The 18,159-nt window shown below is 39.9% G+C and overlaps 1 protein-coding gene across 4 annotated transcripts in view; it reads right to left on the minus strand.

The window, feature by feature from the left end:
* Positions 1 to 18,159, minus strand: part of Hmgs (hydroxymethylglutaryl-CoA synthase) — a 245,140-nt gene that overhangs the window by 192,205 nt on the left and 34,776 nt on the right. The window lies entirely within an intron of this gene.

Consider the following 18,159-nt stretch of genomic DNA (forward strand, 5'->3'; position numbering starts at 1 on the left):
AAGAGATTTTACTCAAATTACAGGCAAAACAACCTAATAATTGTTGTCAAAATGCTAAAAAAACTATAGTTAAAATTGGGCCGTGAAGAAATTCTTTCATCTAGAACACATTAAAATCTTATGACAGTAACATGTATATCGCTGTCTGTTGATGATCCATAGTATAAAATCGGATGTATGTAGTTCATAAAAAGGCTAAGTAGTCGAAATGATCATTCATCAAAGATGGAATATACAAAGGATATCCTGACGTTTTTAGAGTGAGTTCGCATCCATCCTTAAGATACGAATATAAATGGTCCGTTATTGGACATTATAAATTTTCCAGATAACTCATTCTTGGCTGCCAGCGTTTCGCCCCCGTATGCAAGGTTGGGCTCATCAGTCGGTGCCTAGCAAACCTACCAAGACACATGGCTAGTGCATACCGTGGAGGCCTCTGCGTAGGCTACTTGAAGCCACCAGCAGTGCCAATGCACTATGAGAGACTTTGCCTCACTACCAAAAATTGATGCTTGCTTGGCCATCAGATGATATAGATGTTGATTCCCACAGGGAATCTGAAATATTTGTCCCGAATGAGTAAATTTATAATACCAATATAAATGGTCCGTTAATGGACATTAAAAAATTTTCCAGCTAACTCATTCTTGGTTGCCAGTGTTTCACCCCCGTGTGCTAGGTTGGGCTCATCAGTTGGTGCCTAGCACCCCTACCAAGACACATGGCTAGTGCATACCGTGGAGGCCACTGCGTAGGCTACTTGAAGCCACCGGCAGTGCCATTCGGGACTCATTCGGGACAAATATTTCAGATTCCCTATGGGAACATCTATATTATCTGATGGCCAAGCAGGCATCAATTTTTGGTAGTAAGGCAAAGTCTCTCATAGTGTATTGGGACTGCCGGTGGCTTCAAGTGGCCTCCACGGTATGCACTAGCCATGCGTCTTGGTAGGTGTGCTAGGCACCAACTGATGAGCCCAACCTAGCACACGGGGGCGAAATGCTGGCAACTAAGAATGAGTTAGCTGGAAAATGTATATTGTGCTTACAATATTGTGATTTTTTATTCCACCTTTTCAATACAATTGGTTTCATGTTGTTAAATCATAATGCTACAACATTCTTTTATAGGGACATGTTTCGCTTGAATTTCAAGCATCCTCAGCCTATATAATCATCTCAAGGTTAAGACCTGTCATATTTGATTTGCTTTGACAAATTTGTGCTTAATTATAATTCTAAAATTAAGTAATAAAATGACTATACTAAAATTGGAATAACCGTTAATTCTAAAGATATTGACGTCCAAAACACAGTATCTTCAAATGTTGAAAATTTGGCTAAAATTGTTTTCTCAAAGTTCTAGTTTATTAAAAACAATTATAATTTGACTTCTATGTTCAAACTGGACTCGTAATTATAGTTAAAACTTATTGGTGTCTGAAGATTAAAATCTTGGATACGTGGGAATTCAGCTTCAAGTTTTAATTTTGGGGCTTGCTACTGTAATTTAATAGTTTTGAACAGTAAAATATTATATTGGTATTATAAATTTACTCATTCGGGACAAATATTTCAGATTCCCTATGAGAATCAACATCTATATCATCTGATGGCCAAGCAGGCATCAATTTTTGGTAGTAAATAATAATAATCGTATGGCCTCAGCTACCGTGTGCAGACATTTCAATTTGACGCCATCTGGCTGTCTGCTTGTCAATTTCGACGTTCCGTTTTACTCTAGGCCCACAAGATGGCAGACCGAGTAAACCGAAACACTCTTGGGCGTCTATGACAGAGATTTAATGAATTTTGTCGGGTAAACACCAAATGTGTCACCAGAGATCTTTTACATGCCGACATCGTACGACATGGAGTTTCGAATGGACTTTTTCCGCCCTTCAAAAATCCGACTACCTCTGCCGGCTTTGAACTCGCTATCTTGGGATCTGGAGGCCGACACTCTACCGCTGCTCCACAGTGGCAATTTTTGGTAGTGAGGCAAAGTCTCTCATAGTGCACTGGCACTGCCGGTGGCTTCAAGTAGCCTACGCAGTGGCCATCACGGTATGCACTAGCCATGCGTCTTGGTAGGTGTGTTAGACACCAACTGATGAGCCCAACCTAGCACATGGGGGCGAAACGCTGGCAGCCAAGAATGAGTTAGCTGGAAAATTTATAATGTCCAATAACGGACCATTTATAATGGTATTATAAATTTACTTGTTCGGGACAAATATTTCAGATTCCCTATGGGAATCAACATCTATATCATCCATCCTTAAGGGTGTTAATGGAGATATCTAAAAAGAAAAAGAATAGGAAAAATATTTACTAATCAATGCTACGACAGACACAGGAAAAAACTTTGTAAACACATAACGGGAAGTCGACCTTACCCTTCCAGGCCGCTGTGTGATACCTGGCTCAGCTGTCAATGACATACTAACTTGGAGCTAGTAGTGGCATGGCAAAGAAGAAAGCAATGGAGAAGGGAGGGGAATTTGAGGGGAAAGACGAAGAGGAGGAATGGGCATGGGGGGAGATATAGGTAGAGGAAAAGGGGAGACATTTAGTATGACAGATACCGACAGCTAGATGATAGTGAGACAAAAGCAACAAAATTTATACAAGAATGCTGATTAAATACAAAATGCAGATTAATCACAGCAATGTTTGATATTCAAAAATAGATCTAAGAGGGATAAAATTATAATAAGTACACTACTATAATCCAGGATCTGTAACTTTAGGGTAAAAGGAGGGAAGTTGGAAAGAACTCCAAATGTAGCCCTGATTATAGCTGGTATCACCCTTTAGTATAGTGTCTTCAACTACTCTCTCCATAGAGCACTGCGTGTATATAAAGTCTCGATGATGATGCTTGTTGTTTCAAGGGGCCTAACATCTAGGTCATCGGCCCCTAATGGTACGAAATGAGATGAAATGCAAAGACAATTTAGAAGTCCAAAATCATCCACTGATCAGAATTCAAAACGGGGTGACGAAGAATGAATGGATGGATATGAATTTAAAACAATCAGTGGATCCGACCCGCAATGTCCCACATTCCAAGAAACTAACATTAAACAATAGTATTACTAACCAAGGGACTGCTTCTAAAGCACAATACTTAATTGATGCTTGTAGTCTAAAGGGGTCCAAACTCCAGGTCATCGGCCCCTCATAATGGTACTTATCACTAAGAAAGTCATGTTGCGGTACTAATCAAAAGTAGTGTAGACTCGTGGTATTCCACATATTATGGTACTTCTCACAGGTAAAGTAATGCGCACAAGTAACACAGACCTATGGTGTTTCACACATTGCGGTGCCATTTACAGGCAATGCAAACCTATGGTGTTCCTCACATAGGTGTACTAATCACAGGGACTCATACTATCCTGTGGTGTTCCTCACATAGTGGGTACTAATAATAGGCAAGGCAGACCCATGGTGTCCCTCATATGGTGGTACTAATCACAGGTACTGTAAAACCCACCCGGATTCACACTGTCACTACTAATCACAAACCTAACATAGTGGTACTACACGCAAGTAAAAGTGACCCATGGTGTTCGCTGCATGATGGTACAAATTATACGTAGTCTCATTGTTCTTTCTCATCCTTTGGTTGACCCTTTTAGTCTCCTCTTATGAAAGGGAAGGGATACTGTGGGTGTATTCTTTGCCTACGTCCCCCACCCACCGAGGGTTGTGTGTTTGGTCCGTGAGAGCTAGTTTATTTCTCTCAAGTCCGCCGGCAAGCCAGTTAGGACCCCCCTATCCGCCACCTGGGACATGCCATGTGGGAGTATCATCTCTCCTCCTGCTATACCAGCAAAGTAGGCTCATGGTGTAAAGTCTCTGCGGCCTGCTTGACAACTTACTGTCTTCCTTCCACATGCTTGTTTTCTATCTGATGATGATGATGTTTCTTGTTTAAAGGGGCAGAACAGCTAGGTCATTGGCCCCTAATAGTATGAGGTGTAACAAAATTAAAATTAAAACTTCGAAACGTAACCACTGACTAGAATCTAAAACAAATGGTGATGAGAAAATGATCGTCAAACAAAAACAATCAGTGGATCCAATTCACAATGTATTTATTACTAGGATGATGCTTATTATCTAAAGGGGTCCAAAATCCAGGTCACCAGCTCCTCACAATGGTACTGATCACTAGCAAAACAGAACCATGGTGTTCCTCCAACAGTGGTACTAATCACAGGTAACGTAGACTCGTGGCGTTTCTCGTATGGTTGTACTAATCACAGGTAATGTAAACCCATGGTATGTCACACACTATGGCACCACTCGCAGGTAGCACATACCCATGGCATTTCGCACATAAGGGCACCATCAAAACGAAACGTAGCTTCATGGTGTTTTTCATCTGCTGCCTGCTTGACAGTTTTCTCTGCTCCACTAGAGTAGTCCCCCACACTATCTGCTAGGATGTGGAATGCAGCTGCAATGCACTTAAAATCAGTACAGTTTGTTGTCTAGTGTGGACATGTTAATTATATTGAAGAGCATAGCTTCTTAGTGGAATATGTGTTTCAAGAATGGGACAAATACAGTAAAATTGTTAATGAAAAGCTTCAGAACAAATTTCCAAATACCCCTTTGCCACATCAAGATATGGTACACAAAACTTGAAAAGTGATGCTGTATTTGATGCATGTCAACCCGGGAGACTTCATGTCTTAATAAAAGATAAAATTTGTGAAATTTCAGATAAACAGTTATGAAGTCCTTCTAAATCAATTTAAAAACTGTCTCAAGAGACCAATGTATTGATAGGCACAGCACATAAAGCCGTGAAAAAACATTTATGCCTACAAGAATGTAAAATAACATCAGTTCATGAACTAGAAGCCCCAGATCACAAGGCAAGAGTTTATTATAGCCAGTGGTTTCAAAATTTTGTCAGCAGAAAAGGTATTGAATTTGTAAATTCTGTTCTATACAGACAAGTCCTGGTTTATTTGTCAGGTAGTGCTCATTCACAAAACAGTTGTTTGTGGTGTTCCAACACCCCATATGGAATTGTTGAAACATCTCTACATAGTCAAAAAGTTGGGGTATAGATAGTGACATTGATGTGACGCCACATTAAATTCCGAATAATACTGCTCGGAAATTTTGTAGCCATTTGTAGGTCCATTAACGCAAGATAAAGTTTTCAATGGATATTTTCAGCAAAATGAATGCTACAGCCCATACAGCACACACTTCAGAGGACTTACTGAAAAATGTTTTGGTGAGCATACACAAGACTACGGCCTCCGCAATCCCCGGATCTTTTATCACCACATGGTTTCTTGTGGGGATCATCTAAATCCAAAGTCTATTTGGGTAAGCCTTAAACAATATAGGAATTTAAATTTGCCATTTCGAATTACATTAGGTCTATATCCAATGAAACTCTGATTTGTGTAACTGTGTTTGTGTGTGTCTGGAGAACAGAGGAAATTATTTAATTACGTGTTATTGAATAACAATGGTGCTAAGTGCCAAATAAAGAAACTGTGTCATTGAAAGAAAACTCTTTACTGAAAGTGTTTAACCTAAGAAAGTTGATAAATGAACAAAAACAACACTCCTCATACATATAGATAGCTAATGTAACATAAATACAACTTTTTTGTAACAGAAACGCTCATAAATGATAGAAGGTCCTATTTGCTGATGCAAGTGCGATAAACAGATATAACTAGAAGACAGAGAGCCTCCGTGGCTCAGACGGCAGCGCGTCGGCCTCTCACCGCTGGATACCGTGGTTCAAATCCCGGTCACTCCATGTGAGATTTGTGCTGGACAAAGCGGAGGCGGGACAGGTTTTTCTCCGGGTACTCCGGTTTTCCCTGTCATCTTTCATTCCAGCAACACTCTCCATTCCCATTTCATTGCATCTATCATTCATTAATAAAGCACTTTGGGAGTGGCGACCCCATCGTACTAACAGCCTATATCTGCTTCATTCATTACATCCCTGACCCGGTCAATGACTGGAAAACAGGTTGTAGGGTTTTTTTTTCAACTAGAAGACAATATTCTCTCACCCATGGGTAACTAATGCAAATATCGAGCTTGAATTATTATTATTATTATTATTATTATTATTATTATTACTACTTGTATGTATAACTATGAAGTGTTACATCCATTTAGTATTATTATTACATCATATGTACATACGATATGATCGTGCTGTTTGTGAGGTTATGTCATGAAACATGTGCTATACATAAATATTCATATGAGTTCAGTTAATGTAAATACCTGTAAATTAATATTATAATTTATTCTTACCTTATAATTTGTAATCCATAATTATGAAACATACTGTAACTTCCAGAATGGTAATAAGCACTAGAACGATTGAGAATATTCTGTACATTATAATCTATGTATTTGGCACTCTAGAATTTTCACAAAGGTATTGCTTGTAACGTATCTCTCTGGAAGCCTGGCCAGGACATATATAAGGGAGCGATCTTGACGGTGGAGTTAGTTATTGGTTAGAGAGATATTGGTTGACGAGTTATTGTTCAGTAGAGTTATGGTGTAGCAAGAATGTTTATCTCGTGTGACATGCAATAATTGCAGTCTCCATACTGAAGTGACATTCAGTTGTTTTTAAAATGGCGGCTTGTAATGGGAGTGTTTTGTTTGTGATAGTAGTGAGTAAGGTTGTGTGTATTTAATTTGTCAGCTAAGAGGATGCATCTGGATATGTTACGAGTAAGTGATATCTGGGTAAGGGGAGATAATGAGGAAGAGATAGGAGATTATGAAGTGTACTTGACGGGTGTTAGAAAGGGAAGGGCGGAGTATGGCACTGGCGTAGCCAAGGGGGGGGGGACCCAGGGGGGCTGGGCCCCCTCCAAAATATTTCCAGAAACTAGAGCGAGAATCAGCCGTTGTTTTACGTACGGCACGAACAACTTAAAAAGTACGCTGAAATGTTAATTTAACGTAGCGACAAGAATCTACTAGCAGGGCTCAATAGGGCCATACATAATTCTCCATATTTGTATTGCTTGAATGAAAGGAAGACACTTAAGATTGTGATGCGCGGGGATATTTCCCTGTAGAGGTCTCACTATTGAGAATGTAACCATGTGTTTAAAAATGTCAAGACATGAAGAAAGGGGTAATTAGCAAGGGGTTACTCAGTAGGAGACTGGAACGTGACCACCGAGATAACAGGGGCGACGGCCAAAAACAGTTGCAAGCTTACAACATCGTGTCAGCTTTGGCACATCAGTTCCAGGAAACAACAATGTCCTAGGGATCCTCGGGTAGTACCGTGGTTGAGAAATGTGCTATCTTTAAGTTGCAGCGTTAGGAAGACTATGACAGGATTGTGAGCTGCACGTTAGTTCCTCATTTTGTGCCATATAAGTAACTGTTTTTTGATGAGGGACCGTTTTGTCACTGAGAAGCCAACACTATGTGCATCCTCGGTAAGTTATGAAAAAGTTTTTTTATTCTTACAGTAGCAAGACAATTGCGGATGCGTGCCTAAGTTTGATAGGTAGGCCTATATATTTTGTCAAATGCCTGGGGACTGATTGAAACCTCAAATGGCACCATCAAAAGTGCGGGTAACTATTTTGTAATTGGCGGGCGTGATAACTCAATTCCAACGGTTCTATCTTCTCATCAGGACGGCCCAGGCTTGAATCGCAGTCGACGCATAAAACATATTTTTAAATAGGAAGTCACGTTCTATTGATACGGATTCTACTTAAAACACTAGATCCCGTCCCTCACCTTTCCTTATAGACTTTTGAGCCAGTACCGCATCAATTATGGTAGTGTATTTTGAGTATCCAACCATTATTCGGACTTACCTTGTACTTTAAATGGTGAGTGAATGCAGTGGCGTACCCACAAAATAATTTCAGTGGCCAGTAGTGTGGATACAACTTTTCCTTGGAAGGGGTTGTGAAAAGATTTTTTATTTTTTTATTGAGAATTTGCTTTACGTCACAACGTAGGTCTTATGGCGACAATGGGAAAGGAAAGGGCTGAGAGTGGGAAGAAGCGGCCGTGGCCTTAATTAAGGTACAGCTCCAGCATTTGCTGGTGTGAAAATGCGAAACCATAGAAAACCACAAACTATCTCTCGGATGCCAGCACACAGCCGGTCCTACCGAGTGCAGTGACGGATCTTCAGTAGATATTGTTGGTTTAGATTGTTACCATGTACAATCATAGCTTCTGTACTCTTAACATAAACCTGCTGCATTATTGAAACTGTTTGTAAAATTGATAATATCGTTCTTCGTTTGTGAGGAAGTAGAATCTTCATTTAATTTGTCTTCTTAAAAAAAGGAACCACTTTGTTACTACACCCCGTGAGGGTGACTACCTTCCAGGCCGTAGATATTTCGATTACGGGTGACTCAAGGAAAACTCTACTGCACCCAAAAACAAGCCTGTATTCTCCTCATCCCATGCCTTTCTTAACTCTGTCAGTGCCGGGAATTGAATGCAGGATGCCTTAAGTCAAATTCGAAAATAAGGATACCTAAAAGTAACCAGCCGTCCCCACAGTGTAGGGGTAGCGTGCCTGCCTCTTACCGGAGGCCCCGGGTTCGATTCCCAGCCAGGTCAGGGACTTTTACCTGGATCTGAGGGCTGGTTCGAGGTACACTCAGCCCACGTGTTTATAATTGAGGAGCTATCTGACGGTGAGATGGTGGCCCTGGCCTAGAAAGCCGGGAAAAACGGCGGAGAGGATTCGTCGTGCTGACCACACAACATCTCGTCGGGCTGAACAGCGGTCGCTTGGTAGGCGATGGCCCTTCGGGGCTGTTACGCCATGGAGTTTGGTTTGGAAAAGTGAACAGAGAAGGAAGCGACATCCCTGCAAAGCTCTTTAGCTTCCAGCTAGTTCTTCTCTCCGGCCTCGTGCATTTAGGACAGTAAGAAAACGTACGCCTTAATAAATGCTCCTCATAAAAAAACCTTTGTAAAAATACCAACTGCATCTATTTATAACAATAATCACAAACGCCTCCTTTTCATGTGGCTCAGTTGGATGAGTCGCTGTCCTTCTGAGTCTGAGTTCGCAGGTTCAAATCCTGGCTTGGATCGGTAACCCTTAAAACGGTGTTGAAATGGCAACAGCTCAGGGTCGTTGGTTTCTGGCACATTAATAAAAATTTTACATACGAATATTAGCGTCACAAAACTCTAACTTTATACTACTATATTCTGTATCCCATGCTTGCGAGGGAAAGTAATTAACAATTTACTTTACGTCGCACCGACACAGATAGGTCTTATGGCGACGGTGGGATAGGAAAGGCTTAGGAGTGGGAAGGAAGCGGCCGTGGCCTTAATAATTAAGGTGCAGTCCCAGCATTTGCTTAGTGAGAAAATGGGAAACCACGGGAAAACATTTTCAGGGCTGCCGACAGTGGGGTTCGAATCCACTCTCTCCCGGATGCAAGCTCACAGCTGCGTGGCCCTAACCACTTTGGAAACTAATAGAACAAGGTAAACCCTACATAGCATATGTTGTAACGTGTATTTTTCTTTACCAACTAACAAAATATCTATACCCATATGGTTTACATTACGGTATATATTTATTTGTTTGTTTATTTATGAGTGCCTTCAGTACAGTGGTGAAGTTAGGGCTCCAGGCCTTCTCGTACACTTAACCACATACTAATCAGAATCTTAAATAAAATACTGAGATACTTAAAATAGTTAAAACTATATAAATTAAGATAATTGAAAATACATTTAAATAAATTACTTGCTAAATTAATATTAGAACTAATTAATATTAAAAACTCTTAACAATGGCTAATCCTCAGGAACGCACACATACTTCAACCATTCAGTCAGCTGTCCTCACCAGGTAGTCTCGGCAGGTGACCTTAAATCGTGATTTTAAAAGCCAGTTTCTCTGTCCTGAACTGGCAGGGAATTCCATAATCTGGTGACAGTCACCACAAATGATCTATTAATTTTATTTGTGCGGTGCAATGGAATAGAAAGAATGAATCTAGAACGTGTATTTAAGTTGTGAAATGATGATAAAAAGACGAATTTAGAAGAAATATACAGTGGCTGACTTTCAGCTACCACTCTGATCACCATCGTTAAAGTGTGTAGCTGCCGACGTTTATCAGACATCAACCATGAGACAGCCTGATAGTATGGGGTGATATGACCATCGTACCTGATATTGTAAATAAATTGCAGGCAGGTATTCAGTGCTCAGTATTTCTTCTCTCGTCATGTCAGCTAAAACAACGTCACAATAGTCAAGAATAGGGAGAATGAGTGTCTGTATTAGTTTGGCCTGCAGCAAAAATGGAAATACATCCCTCTGCTGTTTAAGAGGCTGAAGAACTCCAAAAATCTTTTTACGTATTTCTTTCGTGTGATCAGACCAATCAAGTGTTTCATTCATCATTACGCCGAGATTTTTAACCGTTTTACTGTAGGGAATAATGTTACCATTCAGTAGGATAGGCGGGATTGCGACATTGTTTGAGCAGCTCAGTAATTTTCGTGATCCAATTATAACTGATTTTTTTTGCAGTTTAATATAAGAGAGCTTCGTTGTGCATATACACTGAGTCGTCGGAGGTCCCTGTTAATATCTTGTCTTGCAGTGCTGATATATTTGAAGATCGTTAGCACAGAGGTCATGTGTGTTATTTCCTGTCACAGATGGTATGTCATTGATATAAATACAGAAAATTAGGGGCCGTAGAATACTGCCCTGCGGGGCAACACTAAGTTTCATTTTCCATTTAGAGGCCTAGTCGTTTACTGTTACACGCTGTTGACGGTTACTCAAATAAGAACTAAAAACCTTAAAAGCAGCCAGGTCGAAATTTAGCAGTTCCATTTTCTTTAGGATAGTCGGATTTACTACAGTGTCAATGGCGCTACTGAAGTCCAGAAGGATACGTATAGTGAGCAGTCGTTTGTCCATAGCGTCTCTAATGTCTTCAGTAACCTTCAAAAGTGCTGTCGCGGTACTGTGAACCTTCTCAAATCCAGATTGCGAAGGGTCCAAAGGAGCATTTTTATTTAGGTATTCCAGAACTTCCTCGTATACTAAACGTTCAAAGTCTTTAGCAAGCGCAGGGAGTACGGACATAGGACGATAGTCAGAGGGTGATTGTGGGTCTAAACCCTTAGGTACCGATATAATATTGGCTGTTTTCCAGACAGTAGGGAAAGTTCCGTTTGGTAAACAGTAGGTCAGTATGTGCGCCAGTATAGGCGAGATAGCACCCATAATGTTATGTATAAAAGTAATAGGAATATCATCTACACGTGTAGTCTGTTTTTATCGAGTACAAAGACTTTAAACCTGATTTTCTGTGACACTGTGAAATGTGAATGGTGGATTGGCTGAAGGGGAGGGCGGTGAGTCGGTGCAGTTAATTGGGGTAGGGTGAATATTTATTCTACTAAAGTAATCGTTCAGTTCGTCAAGTGGAATCTGTCTCTGTTGATGTTTTCCTATTCCCAGAGCTCTAAGTTGGTCCCATGCACGATTAGAATTTAAGTTGTTAGCTAAATTCCAAAAATATATACATTTTTTAAAATTTCTGATTAACTGATTTGTGCGATTTCTTAAGATGCGGTTAGATTCGAAGTCTGTGTCATCCAGGGTTTGTTTATAATGTCGAAATAACAAGTCACGGTGGCCCATCATTCTCTTGCCTTCATCATCTAGCCATGGACAAGAAGGACGAGAAACCTGTATTCGACGCGCTTGTGTATATCTTTGCCGCATTATTTGTATAAAATGCCATTTCTTTATTGCTTATCACATGACCATTATTATAATAGCATTACCGTATTTAATCTAAATCAGAATATTGCATCCTTACTCAAACTGTTTATTCTTGCATTCATTTCACTTGTACTCGGAATATATGAAATGCTGCAGTTATGTTGGGATGTAACAGAGATAGCCGGGGAACGTGGGGGGGGGGGGGTTGTCGTCGAAGGAATTCAGACACCCCAGGAGTTTTAACGAATGTCCTTTTATTGAGCATTTTATACATACTGTACATTAATATTAGATTCCGGAGTCCGACTCATTGGCTGAATGATCAGTGTTGAGGCCTACGCTTCAGACTGTCCCGGGGTTCGATTCCCGGCTGGGTTGGGGATTTTAATCGCGTCTGATTAATTATTCTCGCTAGGGACTGGGTGTTTGTCCCAACATATTCATATTCAGACAACATACTACATTACCAACCACCAAAGAAACACACAACACTGATTACATCCCTCTATATAGGGTTGGCTTCGGGAAGGACATCCGGCCGTAAAACAGGGCTAAATCTACATGTGCAACACAGTTCGCACCCGCAACCCCACAGATGTGGGAAAAGCGGGGGAAGAAGAAAAAAATTACTATTAGCTCCCGGAATACGCACGAATCCACCACTCTTACTTGGATCCAAGGGCACTCATTTCCTTTTTCGGTATTCTACACCACCTAAACTATGGAAGTTTGGGCACCTATCAAAATAAAATTCTGGATGAATGGGCCCCCCCCAAACTGAAATCCTAGCTACGCTACTGGAGTATGGGGTTCGGCTATTTATCAGGAATACCATTGCACGCAACATAGTTTCTGTTAGGCACGTAAATGAGTGAATGATGTGGGTAGATTTGGCAGTTGGAGGAATTAGAACGAGAAATGTCTCCGTGTATTCACCATGTGAGGGTGCAGATGAGGATGAAGTTGACAAGTTTTATGAAGCACTGAGTGACATCGTAGTCAGGGTCAACAGCAAGGACAGAATAGTGCTAACTGGCAATTTCAATGCAAGAGTTGGAAAGCTAACTGAAGGATATGACAGGGTGATTGGTAAATGTGGGGAAGATATGGAAGCTAACAGGAAAGGAAGCGTTTGTTGGACTTCTGTGCTAGCATGGGTTTAGCCGTTAAGAATACATTTTTCAAGCATAAGGCTATTCACCGCTACACATGGGAGGGTAGGGGTACCACATCCATAATAGACTATATCTTAACCGACTTCGAATTCAGGAAATCTGTTAGGAATGTATGCGTTTTCTGGGGATTTTTCAATGATACAGACCACTATCTGATCTGTAGAGAAATAAGTATCTCTAGGCCTAGGGTAGAGAAAGTGAAATCTGTCTGTAAAAATTTTTTTTTTTTCTAGCTGCTTTACGTTGCATCAACACAGATAGGTCTTATGGCAACGATGGGACAGGAAAGGGCTAGGAGTGGGAAGGAAGCGGCCGTGGCCTTAATTAAGGTACAGCCCCAGCATTTGTCTGGTGTGAAAATGGGAAACCACGGAAAACCATTTTCAGGACTGCCGACAGTGGGGTTCGAACCTACTATCTCCCGAATACAGGATACTGGCCGCGCTTAAGCGACTGCAGCTATCGAGCTCGGTTGTAAAAAAAATAAGGGTAGAAAATCTCCAGGACAAGGAAATTAGACAGAAGTACATGGATATGTTGATTAGTGATAAGTTATGAACAGTAGACAGTAAGCAGGTTCAGGATATAGAAAGAGAATGGGTGGCATACAGGGATGCTGTAGTAGAAACAGCAAGGGATTGCCTAGGAACAACTGTGTGTTAAGATGAGAAAAGGTGAACATCTTGGTGGAATGATGAAGTGAGAGTTGCTTGTAAACGTAAAAAGAAGGCTCATCAGAAATGGCTCCAAACAAGGGCCGAGCCAGACAGGGATTTGTACGTAGATGAAAGAAACAGAGCGAAACAAATAGTTGAATCAAAAAAAAAAAAAAAGTCGTTGGAAGATTTTGGTAATAACCTGGAAAGGCTAGGTCAAGCAGAAGGGAAACCTTTCTGGACGGTAATAAAGAATCTTAGGAAGGGAGGGAAAAAGGAAATGAACAGTGTTTTAAACAATTCAGGTGAACTCATAACAGATCCCAGGGAATCACTGGTTAGGTGGAGGGAATGTTTTGAACATCTGAATGTAAAAGGAAATTTTTCTTGTGGTGTTGCGAACAGCCAAGCTCATGGGGAGGAAGAAAATGATGTTGGTGAAATTATGCTTGAGGAAGTGGAAAGGATGGTAAATAAACCCCATTGTCATAAAGCAGCAGGGATAGGAGAAATTAGACCTGACATGGTGAAGTATAGTGGGAAGGTAGGGATGAAATGGCTTCATAGAATAGTAAGATTAGCATGGAGTGTTGGTAAAGTACCTTCAAATTGGACAAAAGCAGTAATTGCACCTATCTATAAGCAAGGGAACAGGAAGGATTGCAACAACTATCGAGGTATCCCACTGATTAGTGTACCAGGTAAAGTATTCACTGGCATCTTGGAAGGGAGGGTGCGATCAGTCGTTGAGAGGAAGTTGGATAAAAACCAGTGTGGTTTCAGACCACAGAGAGGCTCTCAGGATCAGATATTCAGTATGTGCCAAGTAACTGAAAAATGCTACGAGAGGAATAGGCAGTTGTGTTTATGTATCATAGATCTAGAGAAAGCATATGACAGGGTACCAAGGGAAAGGATGTTCGCCATACAGGGGGACAATGTAATTAAAGGTAGATTATTAAAATCAATCAAAGGCATTTATGTTGACAATTGGGCTTCAATGAGACTTGATGGTAGAATGAGTTCTTGGTTCAGGGTACTTACAGGGGTTAGACAAGGCTGTAATCTTTCACCTTTGCTGTTCGCAGTTTACATGGATCATCTGCTGAAAGTTATAAAATGGCAGGGACTGATTCAGTTAGGTGGAAATGTAGTAAGCAGTCTGGCCTATGCTGACGACTTGGTCTTAATGGAAGATTGTGCCGAAAGCCTGCAGTCTAATATCTCGGAACTTGAAAATAGGTGCAATGAGTATGGTATGAAAATTAGCCTTTCGAAGACTAAATTGATATCAGTAAGTAAGAAATTCAACAGAATTGAATGTCAAATTGGTGACACAAAGCTAGAACAGGTTGATAAGATTGTGTGTTCTCCCAGGATGTTAATATAGTAAGTGAGATTAAATCAAGGTATATTAAAGCTAATGCAGCGAGCCAGTACTTGTGATCAACAGTATTCTGTAAGAAAGGAAGTCAGCTCCCAGACGAAACTGTCTTTACATCAGTCTGTTTTCAGAGCAACTTTGCTTTACGGGAGCGATAGCTGGGTGGACTAAGGATATCTTATTCATAAGTTAGAGGTAATAGTCATGAAAGTAGTGAGAATTATTGCTGGTACAAACAGGTGGGAACAATGGCAGGAGGGTACTCAGAATTAGGATATAAAGGTTAATTTAGGAATGAACTCAATGGATGAAGTTGTACGCATAAGTCGACTTCAGTGGTGGGGTCATGTGAGGCGAATGGAGGAGGATAGGTTACCTAGGAGAAAAATGGACTCTGTTATGAAGGATAAGAGAAGTAGAGGTAGACCAAGATGACGATGGTTAGACTCAGTTTCTAACGATTTAAAGATAAGATGTATAGAACTAAATGAGGCCACAACACTAGTTGCAAATAGGGGATTGTGGCAACATTTAGTAAATTCACAGAGGCTTGCAGACTGAACGCTGAAAGGCATTACAGTCTATAATGGAATGTATGTATGTATGTATGTATGTATGTATGTATGTATGTATGTATGTATGTATGTATTAATATTATTATTATTTACACAGTCAAATGACCATATTGTGTGTGAGGTTATGTCATGAAACATGCACTGTATATAGACATTTATATCAGTTCAAATGTAAATTAATATTATAATTTATTCGTACCTGTATATATACAGTATATATATATATATATATAATTGTAATCCATAATTGTGAAACACACTGTAACTTCCAGAATAGTAATAGGTGACGAGAACGATTGAGAATATTCTGTACATTGTAATCTATGTATTGGACACTCTAGAATTTTCACGAAGGTAGTTGTTTGTAACGTATCTTTCTGGAAGCCTGGCCAGGATATATATAGAGAGATCATCTTGACGGTAAAGTTAGTTATTGACCGTGAGTTATTAGTAATTAGTTTTTGTTTGGAAGTTATTGGTTGGAAAGAGTTATTGGTTGACGAGTTCCATAGAGTTATGGTGTAGCAAGAATATATATCTCGTGTTGACATGCAATAATTGTAGTCTCCATATTGAAGCAACAGGTAATCGGTAGTCAACTGTTTCATTTGTGTTTCAAGATTATAGTCTCCATCTGCAGCGATTGGCAGTTGTTTTGTTAAATGGCAGTTTGTGATGCGAGTGTTTTGTTGTGACAGCAGTGATCAAGGTTATGTGTGTGTTTAATTTGTAAATACATGTAAATAAAATAATTGTACCAACTGACAGCATCTCGTGTGTATCTTTGTGAGTACGTTATGGTGATGCTGATTACTTTAATCAAGTCTGATTTACCAACTTCACACATATATCTTGCGTGCTGATTTTTAAGCTGGTATTTTCTGGAAAAAATAAGTGTGAGATGTTCGCGAGTAAAGAAAGTATTATGAAAAGAATTCAATTCTAAAATGAGGGAGTTGCCTTTGTTTTATTTTCTTTCCACTCTGATTCTGTTTTTGAGATCCAAATGCATCATATCAATTAACTACTTATTTTTTGTAAGTTGCTATCAACTATTACCACAGATTTCCATTTAACTAAATGGCAAGCAATTCAACCCATATTCCACACAAAACTTTGATCACAGGTCAAAATCAGAACAAAATTATCAACAAATAAAGCAAAAGATATGTTAGAGCTATGAAGAATATGAAGATGAACTTTAGCAAATGGTCAAATAAAAAGTTTTTTGGAAGGTAAAAATATACTGAATTGTCATTCTGAAGGTCTAGCAAGTTGTGTTGATCAAGGTATATTGAAAGAAAAGAAAAAAAAAATCTTAGTTTTATAAATAATATAACTAAAGCAGATTATAGTAGGTAACAGTCTGAATAACTGTCATTAACCAATCTTCTTTCAAACCAACAAATTACAACTTCAAATTATTTCCTTTTTCTTTGTCATCCTACGCTGCAGTACATACCTATCATGTGCTAACTGAGGACTCTTCCTATGTCTATCACTACAAAATACAACATAGGAAAATGCACGTCTACCATTAACTAGCTGAAATTTATCACTCGGATTGGTGTGATCACAAGTAATTTCCCCAGAGGGGAATTTTGTTAGCTCAGATTTGTTACTTGTAAGATTGTTTCTTTGTTAATTATTTATTCTCACCGGCCGAATTGGCCGTATGGTTAGAGGCGCGCAGCTGTGAGCTTGCATCCGGGAGATAGTGGGCTCGAACCCCACTATCAGCAGCCCTGAAGATGGTTTCCTGTGGTTTCCCATTTTAACACCAGGCAAATGCTGAGGCTGTACCTTAATTAAGGCCACGACCACTTCCTTCCCATTCCTAGGAGTTTCCTATCCCATCATCGCCATAAGAACTATCTGTGTCGATGCGACGTGAAACAAATAGTAAAAAAAAAAAAATTATTCTAGTTAAATTAAGCAAATTTTGCTAGGAAAAGCATTCTTTTGTTAGTATGTATGTATGTATGTATGTATGTATGTACCTATCTATCTATGTAAGTACCATTTCCTGACACAGGGATGGGGATGAGCTGAGATGAAATTATACATACATACATACATACATACATACATACATACATACATACATGGGCCCCGGGAATTAACCTAAGGAGAGTCTCTCTACGATCATCTTGAGACTCTGGCAAAATGGAGGTGTGATGTGAACATAAGAAATCAACAAGAGAGTTCTCTTAGTCTCTCTCACCTCAATCCTCCAATTTCCAACATACTCGCGGTGCCCCTGTTAAGTCGAGCAACCCAGTGGAAGGCTGGGTAACCAACCCCAGTGGGAAACTGGGTTGGTGAGCCAATGGATTTGAGGGCAGTAGAAGACAATGGAAAACCACCACTGTACTTTTCCCTCAACAATCCCATGATGGCTTTATTAATTTAAATGTTCCAGAGCAAGTCTCTCAGTTGGATCTCCAAGGGTGACAGGAGTAAAGAGAAGCCCCTATTTTAAACCGTCAAAGTAAATTCTCTAAGAGAACTACCATGGGAGGGGGGGAGGGCAAAAATTGCCCACGTTATCTCATTTTATCAATAAAATGCGC

Source organism: Anabrus simplex, chromosome 1 (assembly GCF_040414725.1).
Source record: "Anabrus simplex isolate iqAnaSimp1 chromosome 1, ASM4041472v1, whole genome shotgun sequence".
NCBI classification, from domain to species: Eukaryota; Metazoa; Arthropoda; class Insecta; order Orthoptera; family Tettigoniidae; genus Anabrus; species Anabrus simplex.